The 12,716-nt window shown below is 38.8% G+C and overlaps 1 protein-coding gene across 8 annotated transcripts in view; it reads right to left on the bottom strand.

Annotated features, from left to right (window-relative positions):
* The window catches only part of FNDC3A (fibronectin type III domain containing 3A), a 228,546-nt gene extending 218,631 nt beyond the window's left edge, over positions 1 to 9,915 (bottom strand). For 3 of the 8 annotated variants that reach the window (XM_054664942.2, XM_054664941.2, XM_063792543.1), the window contains exon 1: positions 8,338 to 8,691. The gene's annotated coding sequence lies outside the window, so the exon portion shown is untranslated. Of the gene's footprint in view, positions 1 to 8,337; positions 8,965 to 9,075; positions 9,487 to 9,861 lie in introns of those variants that run through there. The other 5 variants (XM_063792541.1, XM_522753.9, XM_063792542.1 and 2 more) reach the window with 5 other exon arrangements.
* Positions 9,916 to 12,716: the final 2,801 nt, after the last annotated feature.

Below are 12,716 nucleotides of genomic sequence, written 5' to 3'. Positions count from 1 at the left end.
TTACATTCTTTCCCATTTTCTATCAGGTTATCTTTTTCATATTGATTTGTAGGTACACCTTATATACCTTGAATATTAATTTTGTCTATTACATGTCGAATATTTTATCCCAGTCTATTGCTTGCCTTCCTTTTTAAATGGCATCTAAGTTTGATGTCTCACTTAAAAGGCCTTCTCTACTCCAACGATTTTTTTAATTAACTTTTAAAAGTTTTGTCATTTTATTTTTTATTTATCAACATTTAGTCCACTCGGGGCTGGGCACAGTGGCTCACGCCTGTAATCGCAGCACTCTGGGAGGCCAAGGCGAGAGCTCAAGAGATCGAGACCATCTGGCCAACATGGTGAAACCCCGTCTCTACTAAAAATACAAAAATTAGCTGGGCGTGGTGGTGGGCACCTGTAATCCCAGCTACTTGGGAGGCTGAGGCAGGAGAATCGCTTGAACCCGGGAGGCGGAGGTTGCAGTGAGCCGAGATCACGCCACTGCACTCCAGCCTGACGACAGAGTGAGACTCCATCTCAAAAAAATAAATAAATAAATAAATAAATAAATAAATAAATAAAAATAAAAAACCATTTAGTCCACCTGGAACTTAGTTTTGAGAGTGTCACGAAGTGGGTACCTAACTATCTTTACTTCAATTAGACAGTTGATTGTCCCACACCCTTTATAGACCAGTTCTTCCATTACTCATTCATTTATCATACAATTCTTCTTTATCCATGTTTATCTATGGATCTTCTCCTGAATTTATTATTCTATTCCTTTGATCAATATGCCTATTCCTACTCCAAATTCTTATTTTAATAATTGTAATTTTATAATGTTTCGACCTTTGATGGGTCCCATTTATTATACTTCTTTTTGAAATTTACTTGGCCATTCTTGTGCATGCTCCCTTCTCAAAACTTGAACCATCAGTTTGTCAAATCCCATTTTAAAACTCCTGTTGAATTTCTGATTAGAACTACATTGACTTTATAGAATAATTTAGTAAAAGCTGCCATTTTTATGGCATTAAGTTGACACATTCATGAATATTCCTCCATCCATTCACATCTTTTTGCAGTTTTCTTCACATAGCTATTACACATTTTAAAATCTTAAGTATTTTATAGTTTAGGCTGCTACTTCTTATTACTGTATTTCATAGTTGGTTATTGTTGATATATAAGAAGGCTAATGAATTTTCTAACTTTATCTTATAGCCAATCAGCTTACTGAAATTTTTTAATACAAATCTTTTTCTGTTATCTCATATTTTTTTGTTATTTGTATTTGTATTATATTTATTTGTATTTGTAAGCAGTCATATCAACTCTAAATAATAGTGATACATTTCCCCCCTTTATTTACAGGTTAATTATTTATCTTGTTCTTAATGTATTGCCTAAGACTTTTGAACCAATGTTGTGTTCCTATCTATTAATGAAAGTGCTTCTATTATTACTCTATGACATTTGGTGATAATAGTATCTACCGCAGAGAGATGTTTTAAGGCTTAAGTAAACTGATACATATAAAGTTTTTTGCAATAGCACCCAGAATATAGAAAGTGTTTAATGCCTATTAATCATATTATTTACTAAGTGCCTTTTATTTGTCAAGCACAAATAAAAGTATATGCATGCACCATTGCAGAGGTTGGCAAACTAAAGCCTGTGGGCCAAATCTGGTCTGCTGCCTAGTTTCGTAAATGAAGTTTAATAGGAACACAGTCATGCCCATTGTTTATAATTTATCTATGGCTGTTTTTGTGCTCCTATAGCACAGTTTAAGTAGTTGCAACTGAGCCCATATGGTCCACAATGCCTAAAATATTTACTATCTTCTCTTATATTAAAAAAGTTGCTGACTCCAGTAGTACTGGTCACACTCAAGGAGTTCATAGTTGAATAGCTGATTTAGACAAGTAAAAAATATATATACATTACAGTATGATATATACAACCCAGATATTCTGTGGGTATTATGGAAACATTTTGCATTTAAATATTAAAAGACAGGAAGGACTCACACAAGTGAAAAGACACAAGATATTTTAATTATTTAAAAATATGTATTTATTTACATATCATTATCTCTCATCCCATTCTGTAAATTTCTAAAGGGGAGGGAGTGTGACATTCATTTTTGTGACATTCAACATTCATATTCTAAGTATCTAGGACATTTTAAATGTTCAACAAATGATAGACAAATGAATAAATGAATGATATGCAGGATGCCTGAGTGACAATGATTAGGTATGTCTGTCAAAGTTCTAAATATAAATATCCTATGGCAAGCATTTTACTTGTCATGTTAAATAGGATCTTTTAATTCTTGTACAGTCTATATTAGGAGATAGCTACTATTATTACTACACTGTAAAATGAACGAACCAAGGCTCATACAGGTAAAGTAGCACACTCATGTTTCTATACAGCCAGTATGAGAAGTCAACAAACAATCCTGTGGCTGCCTAATGAGAAATATGTTCTCTACACTATATCACAAAGTTGTAAAGAGGTAAGAGATGACGACACAATAGGATATCAACAGAGTATGGACTCTCAAAGACAAAGGAAATTATAATTAATGCAGTAGGAATTGTATTGTGATTTCGATTTCTAAAACTGGGGAGTGATCTGAATAAATTCATGTTTTTTAAATATCCTGGAAGCAGCCTAAAAGATGGTTAGAGGGGCAGTAGCCCCTACATTTTACCCAAAGGCTACTCTGTCACACACACTAGGCCAGTTTTAGTAAGGTTCAAGTGATTAAAACAAAATTGCGAACATACTATTTCAGGAATACCAATCTGAAGCATCAGGAAAAGCTGATCCTAATAGTTACTAAAGAAACAAAAAGGTACTTCATAAACTATGAAGGTACTATGCTAAAAATTTTTTTTAGGTATATATTACAAATGAAAATATTACATGGAAAAAAATCAAGTCATAAGAACAAAGACATAATTGAGAATGTCTGTCTTAACAAAACAAAAAAAATTTAGAAAATTTAAACATAAAATCGCAAATTATGAATTTTCACTTTTTATTTAAGCAAATCTTAAGAAAAACTGATTTTAATGTAAATGAAATGACTAATCCTTCAAGTTATGGCTCAACAAAAGTAGTTGCTGTATATGGCATATACTTCTATAAAGCAAAGCACGTAATTACTTTCTAATAAAAGTCTAAACTGTGATTTAAAGTGTACTTAAATATCTGTTTAGAACCCCTAGAGAAGTAAGATTTTTTTGCCTCCCAAATTATGTGTCTGTCGGTTTAGAATATACATAAACCAATTAAAGTAATCCCTCACTGAAGTAGTAGTGAAGCAAAATCATTTAAGTTTTTAAAAGTTCAAATATATATTAAAATATGGATTCTGAGGAAAGAAAACAGATACAACACTTTTTTTCCCCCAGCATTTCTGATAGAGGCTGATTAACATACACAATCTAATTTACCAAACTTAGGTAACTTTTACACCAAGGCTTACTTCAAAGTATACATTGCACTTTGTATTTCTAGCAACTAGCACATAAGAGATCTCAAGAAGTGAAGGAGAAAGAGATATGGAAGTCAACCAGAAGTATAGTTCATCTGTAAAATGAGAATACCACCACATATCTGGTAGGTTTGTATAGGATTTTAAAAATAAGCAAGTATAGGTTCTAAAATTCAATGAGCTCAACTGAATGTTTACTGGAAACATACTATGTTTACAGAACTTTGGAGGATAAAGCTTGAACTCTGGTCTTTAAAAAAAAAAAAAAAGGCTGCATTGCTTCCAATATAGTAGCATTAATGTAAGCACTTTTATGGTATGTATTTTAATGTTTTTATAGTTTCCAACATCTCTGTGGGTTCTCACAATATCTTTGAGGAAAACAGGATAGATATTATTCTCCATTTTAATGCTTAGAAAACCAAGATTGCAAGAAACTAACCCAAAATCATATAGGTAATAAGTGGTGAAGTTAGAACTAAGAACTAGACTTTTGAGTCACCATCCAAGGTACTTTAATTTACCTCTTGTTTAGCAAATGGAAACAGCTGGCATGGTGAAGCTGTTTCAAGCATTCACAAAAAAAGAGGGAGAGCATGAATTTCTCCTTAAACTAAAATTTAAAAAGTAAAAATTGTATTAAGTAGCAATTTATGAAGGCTGTTATTTAAATCAAAAGGTTTATATTGCCTTAAAATTACGGTACTGTATGTACTAAGTATGAAAAATGCTAATAATAAATTAAAGTACAAAAGTTAAGTTTCATGATTTTGTTTGGTTGGTTTTAATGTTTTTAACAGGAAGAAAGAAGCATCACTGATTCTGTCCAGGTTGCTTCCCATCTTATACATCTGTACTTTTTCCAGCACCTAATACTAACCCTGATATATGGAATGTACTGATGCCTGCTTAACGAAAAAATGCTCTCATGATGTATTCTTGCTCTCTTGATGCCACAAAAAATACAGTTGCCCCAGCCAATTGATTTGTGCAGCCACAGCGTGAGGCATCACTATTCACCTGGTAATGGCACATGAACCACAGTATACTGAAGGAAACAGAACTGCCTTAGAAATAGATATCTATAAATTTAGAAACTTCAGAGATGTTTCATGTAAATTACTTTTCAAAGTAGCTGATACTTATATCCTTTAAATCACCATAACTTATCTTAAAATAATCTTAATTATTTGTAAAGAGATCTCTAGGTCTTTCTTCCGTGCCTTAATGTGCACATGATATAATCTTTTCTTGATGACTCAAGTTCATCAATGTAAATATCAATTATTAGACTGTTCCATAACAGAGTGATTCTTTCTGGAGTACTGCAGAATGTCCAACTGCTTGTCCCTTTATTAACTCATCCTAGACTACTTCTAAAAACAAAGTTCCCTACTGCCTGCTCCTCTGTTGTCACTTACAGACCACCAGCATCCTAGACAAGGTTTTTAACCTGCCAGCTGTGTTTTAAAAAATGTAAAACCAGCACAGGCAGTTGATACACCTAACCTTATACAAATTCTAAATCAAGCCACTGTGTAGCTATTTTCACTGTAGTAAGGCCTGACTCAAAGGCTTTTCGTCTTTCACTTCCTAATTCTGAGACCTATTCTAGGCTCTTGTTAGAAGTCTGGCCACAAAATAACAATTACAGAAGCACTTATTTCTACATACTTTTTTTTAGGATAACATAAGGAAAAATATATACATGATAGTCATAAAACACCCAAACCACCATATAGACAAGATGATGCAAGACATTTCACAGTATGTGCTATATGGACAATTACTTTGCCAATTATTACCTAGGAGTCAGCAAACTAGGTCCCCTGGCCAAATCCAGTCCACAGATGGCTTGTTTTTGTTTGGCTCTTGAGACAACAACGTAAAAATTTTTACGTTTTTAAAAGATTATAAAAAACTAACAAACAAACAAGAACATTCAACCGAGACTGTAAATGGCCTGCAAAACCTAAAATATTTAATTATCTAGCACTCTACAGAAAAAGTTGGCCGACCCCTGACCTAAGCCATATAAACAAACACATATAAGCTATCCATTATACATAAAGCTTAAGCTATTAATATGTCAAAGCTGAGGTACAGTTCTTTCAGTGATAGGTTCCTAATGATACAAACTGTCTTGTCCAGCTCTGCCTATTTTCCTCTTCTGATGCCCTGGTGCTTAAGCTAACATCTCGACCTAACTTTCTTTCTTTCTTCGTCCCAATTTCTGTCCTTGGATGCTCTTGGACTACTTATTCTACTACTACTTCCAACTCTGCCTGTGAATCTCTTTTGGAATGCCTTTCCTTTTGTTATCTAAATCATTTCTAAGTTTCCTCTGACTCCCTCCAAATGCCTTCCAGGATTGTTCTAGCTCTCACTGGCTTCACTTCCCTTTAAATTCCAGTTGGTGTCACACAACTTAATAATACCATATTATAATTTTTGCTAATGATACTATTAGTCTAGTACCCCCAACTAATTTGTAAACTACTTGAAGGAAGGAAGACATCACACTATGTTTGTATCCCCACTTTAATAACATTGCATCACCCTGCAAGCACATGACATCTCCCAGGTGTAGTTCTCAATCTTGGAGGAAAAAATAGCCCAAGGACTGGTAATGGGTGATAAGTGATTGGAAACATTGAAAGATGACACCCACAAAGGAACTTGATGGAAGACCACAGGCTACACAGAAAACTTGAAAGTATGTATTAAAGACAAGCAAAACCACAACAGTGGGAAGACAGAAAGGTAAGAATAAAGATATAAAAAGAGACCACTGAATAATTATCTGAAATAAGACCAAAATATTAAGAAAATTATAAAAGCTCACAATACATGTAAAAGTACAAAATTTGCCTTTCAACATTAATGGCCACTAATTTCGTTTTAACAAGTAGTTTTTGACATTAACACATATGGGAGCCATATTTCTTGTTTTGCAATGTGATAAACTGAAGCAGTAAAAGGCTCAATGGAATAAATATGCACCATATTCTAAACCTTCGGAATTACAATATTGTGAGTTTATTTGAAGTCCGCTAGGCAATGCTAAAAACAAAACAAAAAAAACAAAAGCAAACAAACAAACAAAAAACAGAAACACTAATCACTTAGTTATCTGGCTAATAAAATTGGAAATCATGTGCATATCCCTACACCATTCTCAAAGACACGATCTAGATTCATTTTCATTCAAAAATGCACCAACAATGTTTCAAAAAAAAAACGTTTTTGGTTACTTCATCAAATTGTATTTTAAAAATACTGGCAGATTATAAAATACACAAGCCTTGGATGTCATGAACATCTTAAAAAATGCAAATGTTTTAAAACAGCGCAAATATTACTAAAAATTGATAAAGTATAAATTAAATGCTCTTTGCCTAAAACTACAAAAGACAATGAGAATATGAATCATGCATTCCCTCTTTTTTTCGGGGGGTTAAGGATGTCTCAGCCCTTAGCTATGTCTGGCTGGTCAGGAAAGAGGGAGAAATTTTTAAATTAGTAATAAAATATGCTTACTATTATATTGTAGCAATGTGACTAGTAAAGAGTAATCATTACATGTGTGTTAAAATAAATCAGGTCTCAATTACTCACACAGATAGAGGAAGTGAAGACACAGACGTCACCAAAAGAAGATAATCCTAGAATTTTTTTAATGCTTATTATTAATTTGGGATAAATTAATTACCCTTATAACTATGCTTGACAGTGTTAACCAGGATTTTATTTTTCCGGAGCATTCAATGATTTGGAGGATTCAGACAAAAGGGAAAAAGAGGGAGTTAATTCAGAAGCATACAGGTGGCTAACGGTAGCCAGCCTGGGATAAAAAATTTTCCAGTTAACCTACACATAGAAAACTAACAGATGATCTATGAAATGAAACAAGACAATATAGTAAAATTTAATGTAGTAGTGCTAAAAAATTTAAATATAAGATTTAATATTAAAATTTTAACAAGATGTTTCTCCTGTCATCATCCCTTCTTCCCACTAACTGGTGTGATTAGAAAGCAAGATTAGTAGGCTACAAAGCTAAAAGCAACATTTCAGGTTATATTTCATAAAAGATGTAGTAAAAATCCTTCATCACTGTTTTCTGTTGGGCCACCATCTGTCTCAGTGAGTACTTTATCTCACTACTTAAGAAAAATTAATTCAACCAAGAAAATATCCAAAAGACAGGGGATTCAACTCACTTGAACATTTGTGGGTGACACAAGATGACAAGAGTTAGTAAATACGCAAAAACTAAATATTTACCCAAACATAAGATCAGAACCACAAAACTCAATTCGTTTCTGCCTAACATATGGCTCAAACTCCTGAGTGGCGTATGTTTAGTACTGGAGCTGGTAACAGCATGGTGATAAAATATTATAGTAAGAGTTCAACTGTTATTTCATTCCTACAATACAGAAGCATACACACTTTGGTTTCAAGAACTAAAAAACACAGACCACAGTAAGAAGCAAAATAATTACGTTGTTCGGTTTTAAAAACCCATAGTGAACACATAATGATTATACCGCAAAAAGAAAAAAAAAAATCTCATCAGCCTGCGACTCTTATTTAATAGATGGTCAGACACAAAGGTGTCCAAAGGAACTTACGTAAAATCTCACAAAAGAAAATCTCGAATTCACAATCTCTAGCACCCCCAGCAAATCATCGCATTCCACCCTCTAAAATATCCCAAGGCTTGTAACGCTAACAGTTGAATAAAAGAACAATTAACGACCACATCCATTAAAACAGTCCCTCTTCTGCTCGCAATCTGACAGCGAAATTATCTGTTCATTTTCCTTTACCTAACACATGACGTCGTTTCCAAAGCCGTGTCAAAAGTTCGAAGATCCAGGTTGTTAAAACCGGGCGAGGACTGCAGCCTCGAGTCCACCTCCCGACTGAACAGGTGGTTAACTCGCCCGGGGAGAGGAACTGCCAGGTACTGGAAGCAGCCACGCAGGATCAAACAGAGGGCGGGTTTTCGAGGTTTTAACCCCAAGATGAGCGGGGAAAACTCTCTTCAGAAAAGCGTTCAAGTTCGGCGGCTGCCGGGCGGCCAAAGCCGAAGGCGCCGCGGGTGCTGGGCGATCCTCTCAGGAGGATTCCGCCCCCGCCCCCGCCCCCGCCCCCGCCCCAGAGCCCTCCGGAGCTACGCGGCTCGCCGCGGGGAGGAGGCGAGGGACAGAGAAGGGCCGCCCGCGCACCAGCGCCACCTCCCTCGGGCTAGATGCTGCCTCCTTTTGGGCTGGATGGCGCCCCCGGCCGCGCCCCCGCAAGCGTGTCCTGGCTAGGCTCGGCCCCGGCAGGTGCCCGACTAGTAGACCGGTCCTGTCCCCGGCCCCACTGCCCCTCTGCACCTCTGCCCACAGCGCGCCCACAGAAGGGGGTGGTCCGGGCCCCTCCACGGGGCCGAGCCCTGGAGAGTGCCCCGGCCCTCAGTCCCAGCCTAACGGTTTCCGCGGCGCCTCCTCCGGGGCGGGACGGGGTTGGGACGGCTCGGTGTCCCCCGCCTTTCGCGGAGGGAGTGCCCGCGCTCTCACCTCCGAGTCACGCCGTTCTGAGGCAGAAGGCGGCTCCTCTGGCGCCTCTTCTTAGGGTTCCTGATCGTTGTCTCTCTACCTCAGCTGCAGAGTCAGCTCTCAGGGCCGCTGCGGCCGCCGGCGCGCTGACTGTTGGGGTTGTTTCCTGGCAGTGACGCCGCCGCCTCAGCCCCGCTCTTCGCTCCCTCTCCGCGTAGCTCCCGCTTTCTGTTTCACCCGAGGGACCACGAACGCCGCCGCCGCCATGCTTACTACGGAGCCGGGAGGAGGAGCCCGAAGTCGGCGCGCCGAGTGCGGCTGCGCGGGCCCCGCCGACGGAGCCCGCGGCCGGGACCCCGAACCCCCGCCTCGAGCCCGCCGCGCCGGGGCTCTCTCACCGGAACGCGAGTCCCCGCGGGGCCACCGGCGCGTGGCGGCTGAGCGGCCGCGTTCGGCTCCCAGAGCGCCCACACCCTCTCGGGCTTCCGGCTTTCTCCCGAGGCCCGGCTGCGCCTGGCTCGTGGTAGCATCCGCTGTGGCCAGGCTCGGAGCTACACTCAGGAAAAGTGGAGTTAATGGAGGTTCCTAGAGACACTCACACAATTCTCAATCCACGTTTCAAAAGGCTCCCCTGAGACGCACCCTGTCGGCCCCTTTCCGAAAGCACGCGAACTTAAGGCTGGCAGGTGCTTTAAAAGACACTCCTCCCAAGGACTAGGAAGCCTCTGAAATGGGCTTGGAAGTTTCTAATCCCAAAGACTTCGAACCCAGGATCTGGATAGCAAGCAAAAATATTTAGATATTTACTCAGTTGAAAACGTGGGGGGTGGCTTCGTGGTCTCTTCGCCAGCCAAATCGCGTGGAAAACCACGACCTCAATTTTTACAACAGCACGAAGACTTACAAGTGAGCGCAGCAGCGACTTCCTGGAACCTCAAGCAATGTGGGACGCTGCAATAATGCCTGAGGGCTTTTGACTTACAGTTGCCACCGGAGACCTGGGGAGGGGGTAGTACTTGGGCCGGTGAGTCCAACCTCAGGAACTGTCCTTTCAAAAATGGTGATGGATGTAACAAGTTGCATGTCTGGGCTTTATTTCAGTGTATTAATTGTGCGATCTTTTAAAATAGCTATATTTTTAAAACTGTTTTACAGAAATCTCTTTAAAATGTGATTGTTCTCTATATTCTTAAAGAATACAATGGCTAATTAAATCCTTTGTTGATAACTGACTCTCAAACCGATATCTTGGCCATACGTTTAAGTCCCAGAGGATTGCTGCGGTGTATAGAATCCCTACTTTGGTGCTCTCTTTTTTTCCCTCTTTGGAATGTTCTCATCACCTCTTCTAAAATCTTTCACTGCTTTTCATCTCATCTGCCTCTGCCCACTCTGATCCTTCCTCTTATTCTTTCTGCTTTACTGTTTATTTTTCATTCTTCTCTCCTTCCTCGGCTGGTTTTCTCTGCGGCTCCAGGTGAAGATTGATGGGATGTTTATATCCACAGCCAGCTAATGAGAGGTTTCTTTTCTTCTGGTTGTAAATAGGGCAGTGGTATCTTGAGATATTTTCATTGCTCTTCACTAGTTCTTCACTAGAACTTCACAGAAGTTCTTTCCCTGTGAGAGATGTTTCCTTTTCTTAACTTTTGGATTTGACCCTCTTCCAGACAGCTGGCAAGTTGATCTTGGAATAATTGAAGTATAACTGTATATTGTTTCAAAGTATGAGGATTTTATCAGAGTGTGGGCGAATGGGGTGGCTTCCCCATCTTACTGCCCAACTATGCTTGGTCTGAGACTAAGATAGTGGTTTCCAAACTTACCGCTAAGCTAATACTTTCCTACTCTGCTTCCTACTCAGGAGCTTTTTGAAAATACAGAATCCTGCAATCTACCCCCTCAAGATTCTGATTCCTTTGTTCAGGGAGAGGCCAAGACATGGCACTTTTAAAAACTATATTTAAAAAAATATGTTTGGGACATGCCTACATGTAAAGGCAGAGTAAAGAAGATCAGCTGTTTTTGAAGGAGATTAACACATAATTTAAGAATGTTATTGAAGACCTAGAGATTGTAGTCAATAATATGCAATGCAGTAAGGTGAAGTAAAGTGAAGACCAAGGAATTTATGGCCTTTGGAGAGAAGAAAACCCACACATAGATGACCCTAGCATGTGCACCAGTATGAGTTCTCTGGGAACAGAGAGAGGGTCAAGAAATTATGTTGGCTTTGAACAAGTTCTCTTCTCAATGCTTCACTTTTTTTTATCAATAAAATGGGAGCCATTTTCAATCCTCATCTTTCTTGGCCTCTCAACAATACTCAACACTTTGACCACTATTCTTTCTTAAACATTTCTTCTTCCTTTGGCACTGCATTTTCTTGGTTTTCCTCCTTACTTTCCTAGGCACTGCTTCTCTGATTCCTTTGCATATTCCTGCTCGTCTCCCTAACTATTAAATATAACAGTACCTTAAAATTCAGTTTTAGATTCTTTTCTGTTTTCATTGTAATCTCTTGGCCTAAGCAGCATCACCCACGCCAGTGGCTTTAGTTATCATCTATATGCCAGTGATCTCCACATATATGCCTCCAGCCCAGACCTTTCCTCTAAATTCCAAATCTGATCCACTAGTCAAAGTTTGACCCTTCCTCTAAATTCCAAGCTTCACTGACATGGCCACTTAATATCTCAAAGTTGCAAAGTTTAGTCCAACTGAGTTCATGAACACTTGTTTTCCTTATCCCCCATCTCTCTAGTTATTCAAATCAAATATCTAGTAGTCAGTAACCGCTGATGTCTCCCTCACCTCCATTCTTCCATTCTCCATATTTGTTGCAGCACTAACTCCTGGCAATTTTATTTCTAAAATCTAATTGGTCTACTTCTTTCCAATCACTACCAATCTAATTCGATCTCACTGTATACAATCTGGGATCCTCCAATCAGTCTCCATTTTGCAGCCAAAATTATCCTCTAAGAAAGCAAATGAGACTATATCACTACTCCAAAAAACTCCTTAAACAGTTTCTCATTGCTTTAGGATAAGTCTAGAATTCTTAAGGCAGCCTAAAAGACCATTCGAGGTCTGGCCTTACCTGCCTTTTCCAGCCTCATCTCACACCATTTTCACCTTGTTTCCTGGGCAGAATTCCTGGTCTTCTTTTAGTTTCTCAAAAATGCTGTGATCCCAACAGCCAAAGGCTCTATGTACATGCCATTCTCTCCTTTAGTTATCCTATCTCTTACTCATCCTTCAGGTCTCAGCTTGAAAGCGACATCCTTGGGAAAAATATTTCTGACCTCCCAGATACATTCAAGATACCTTGTTATGTCAGCTCTCCTACCACCATATACCCTCCCCTCTTATGACTTACCACAGCTTGTAACTACATTTTGGTATGTGTAACTACTAGGTTAATATCTGTTGCTCCCCACATTAGGATAAAGACCATGTCTATTTGGGCCTGCACAGTGCCTGGCACATAGAAGCTACCCAATAAATATTTCTTGAATGATTATTGTCCTATGAGTTTATTTCTGGGATTCTAGAAGGTTGTTAGATCGGGAAATTAGATCACTGATCATTTTCAAGAGAGCAATCTTCTGTATGACTAGTGGGAAGAAATGCAGAAATGTGCTGGAAGACAATTCTCT

The sequence above is a fragment of the Pan troglodytes genome, chromosome 14 (genome assembly GCF_028858775.2).
Source record: "Pan troglodytes isolate AG18354 chromosome 14, NHGRI_mPanTro3-v2.0_pri, whole genome shotgun sequence".
Lineage (NCBI taxonomy): Eukaryota > Metazoa > Chordata > Mammalia > Primates > Hominidae > Pan > Pan troglodytes.
Note: the sequence above shows the minus strand (reverse complement) of the source record. Positions and strands in the feature narration are given on the sequence as shown.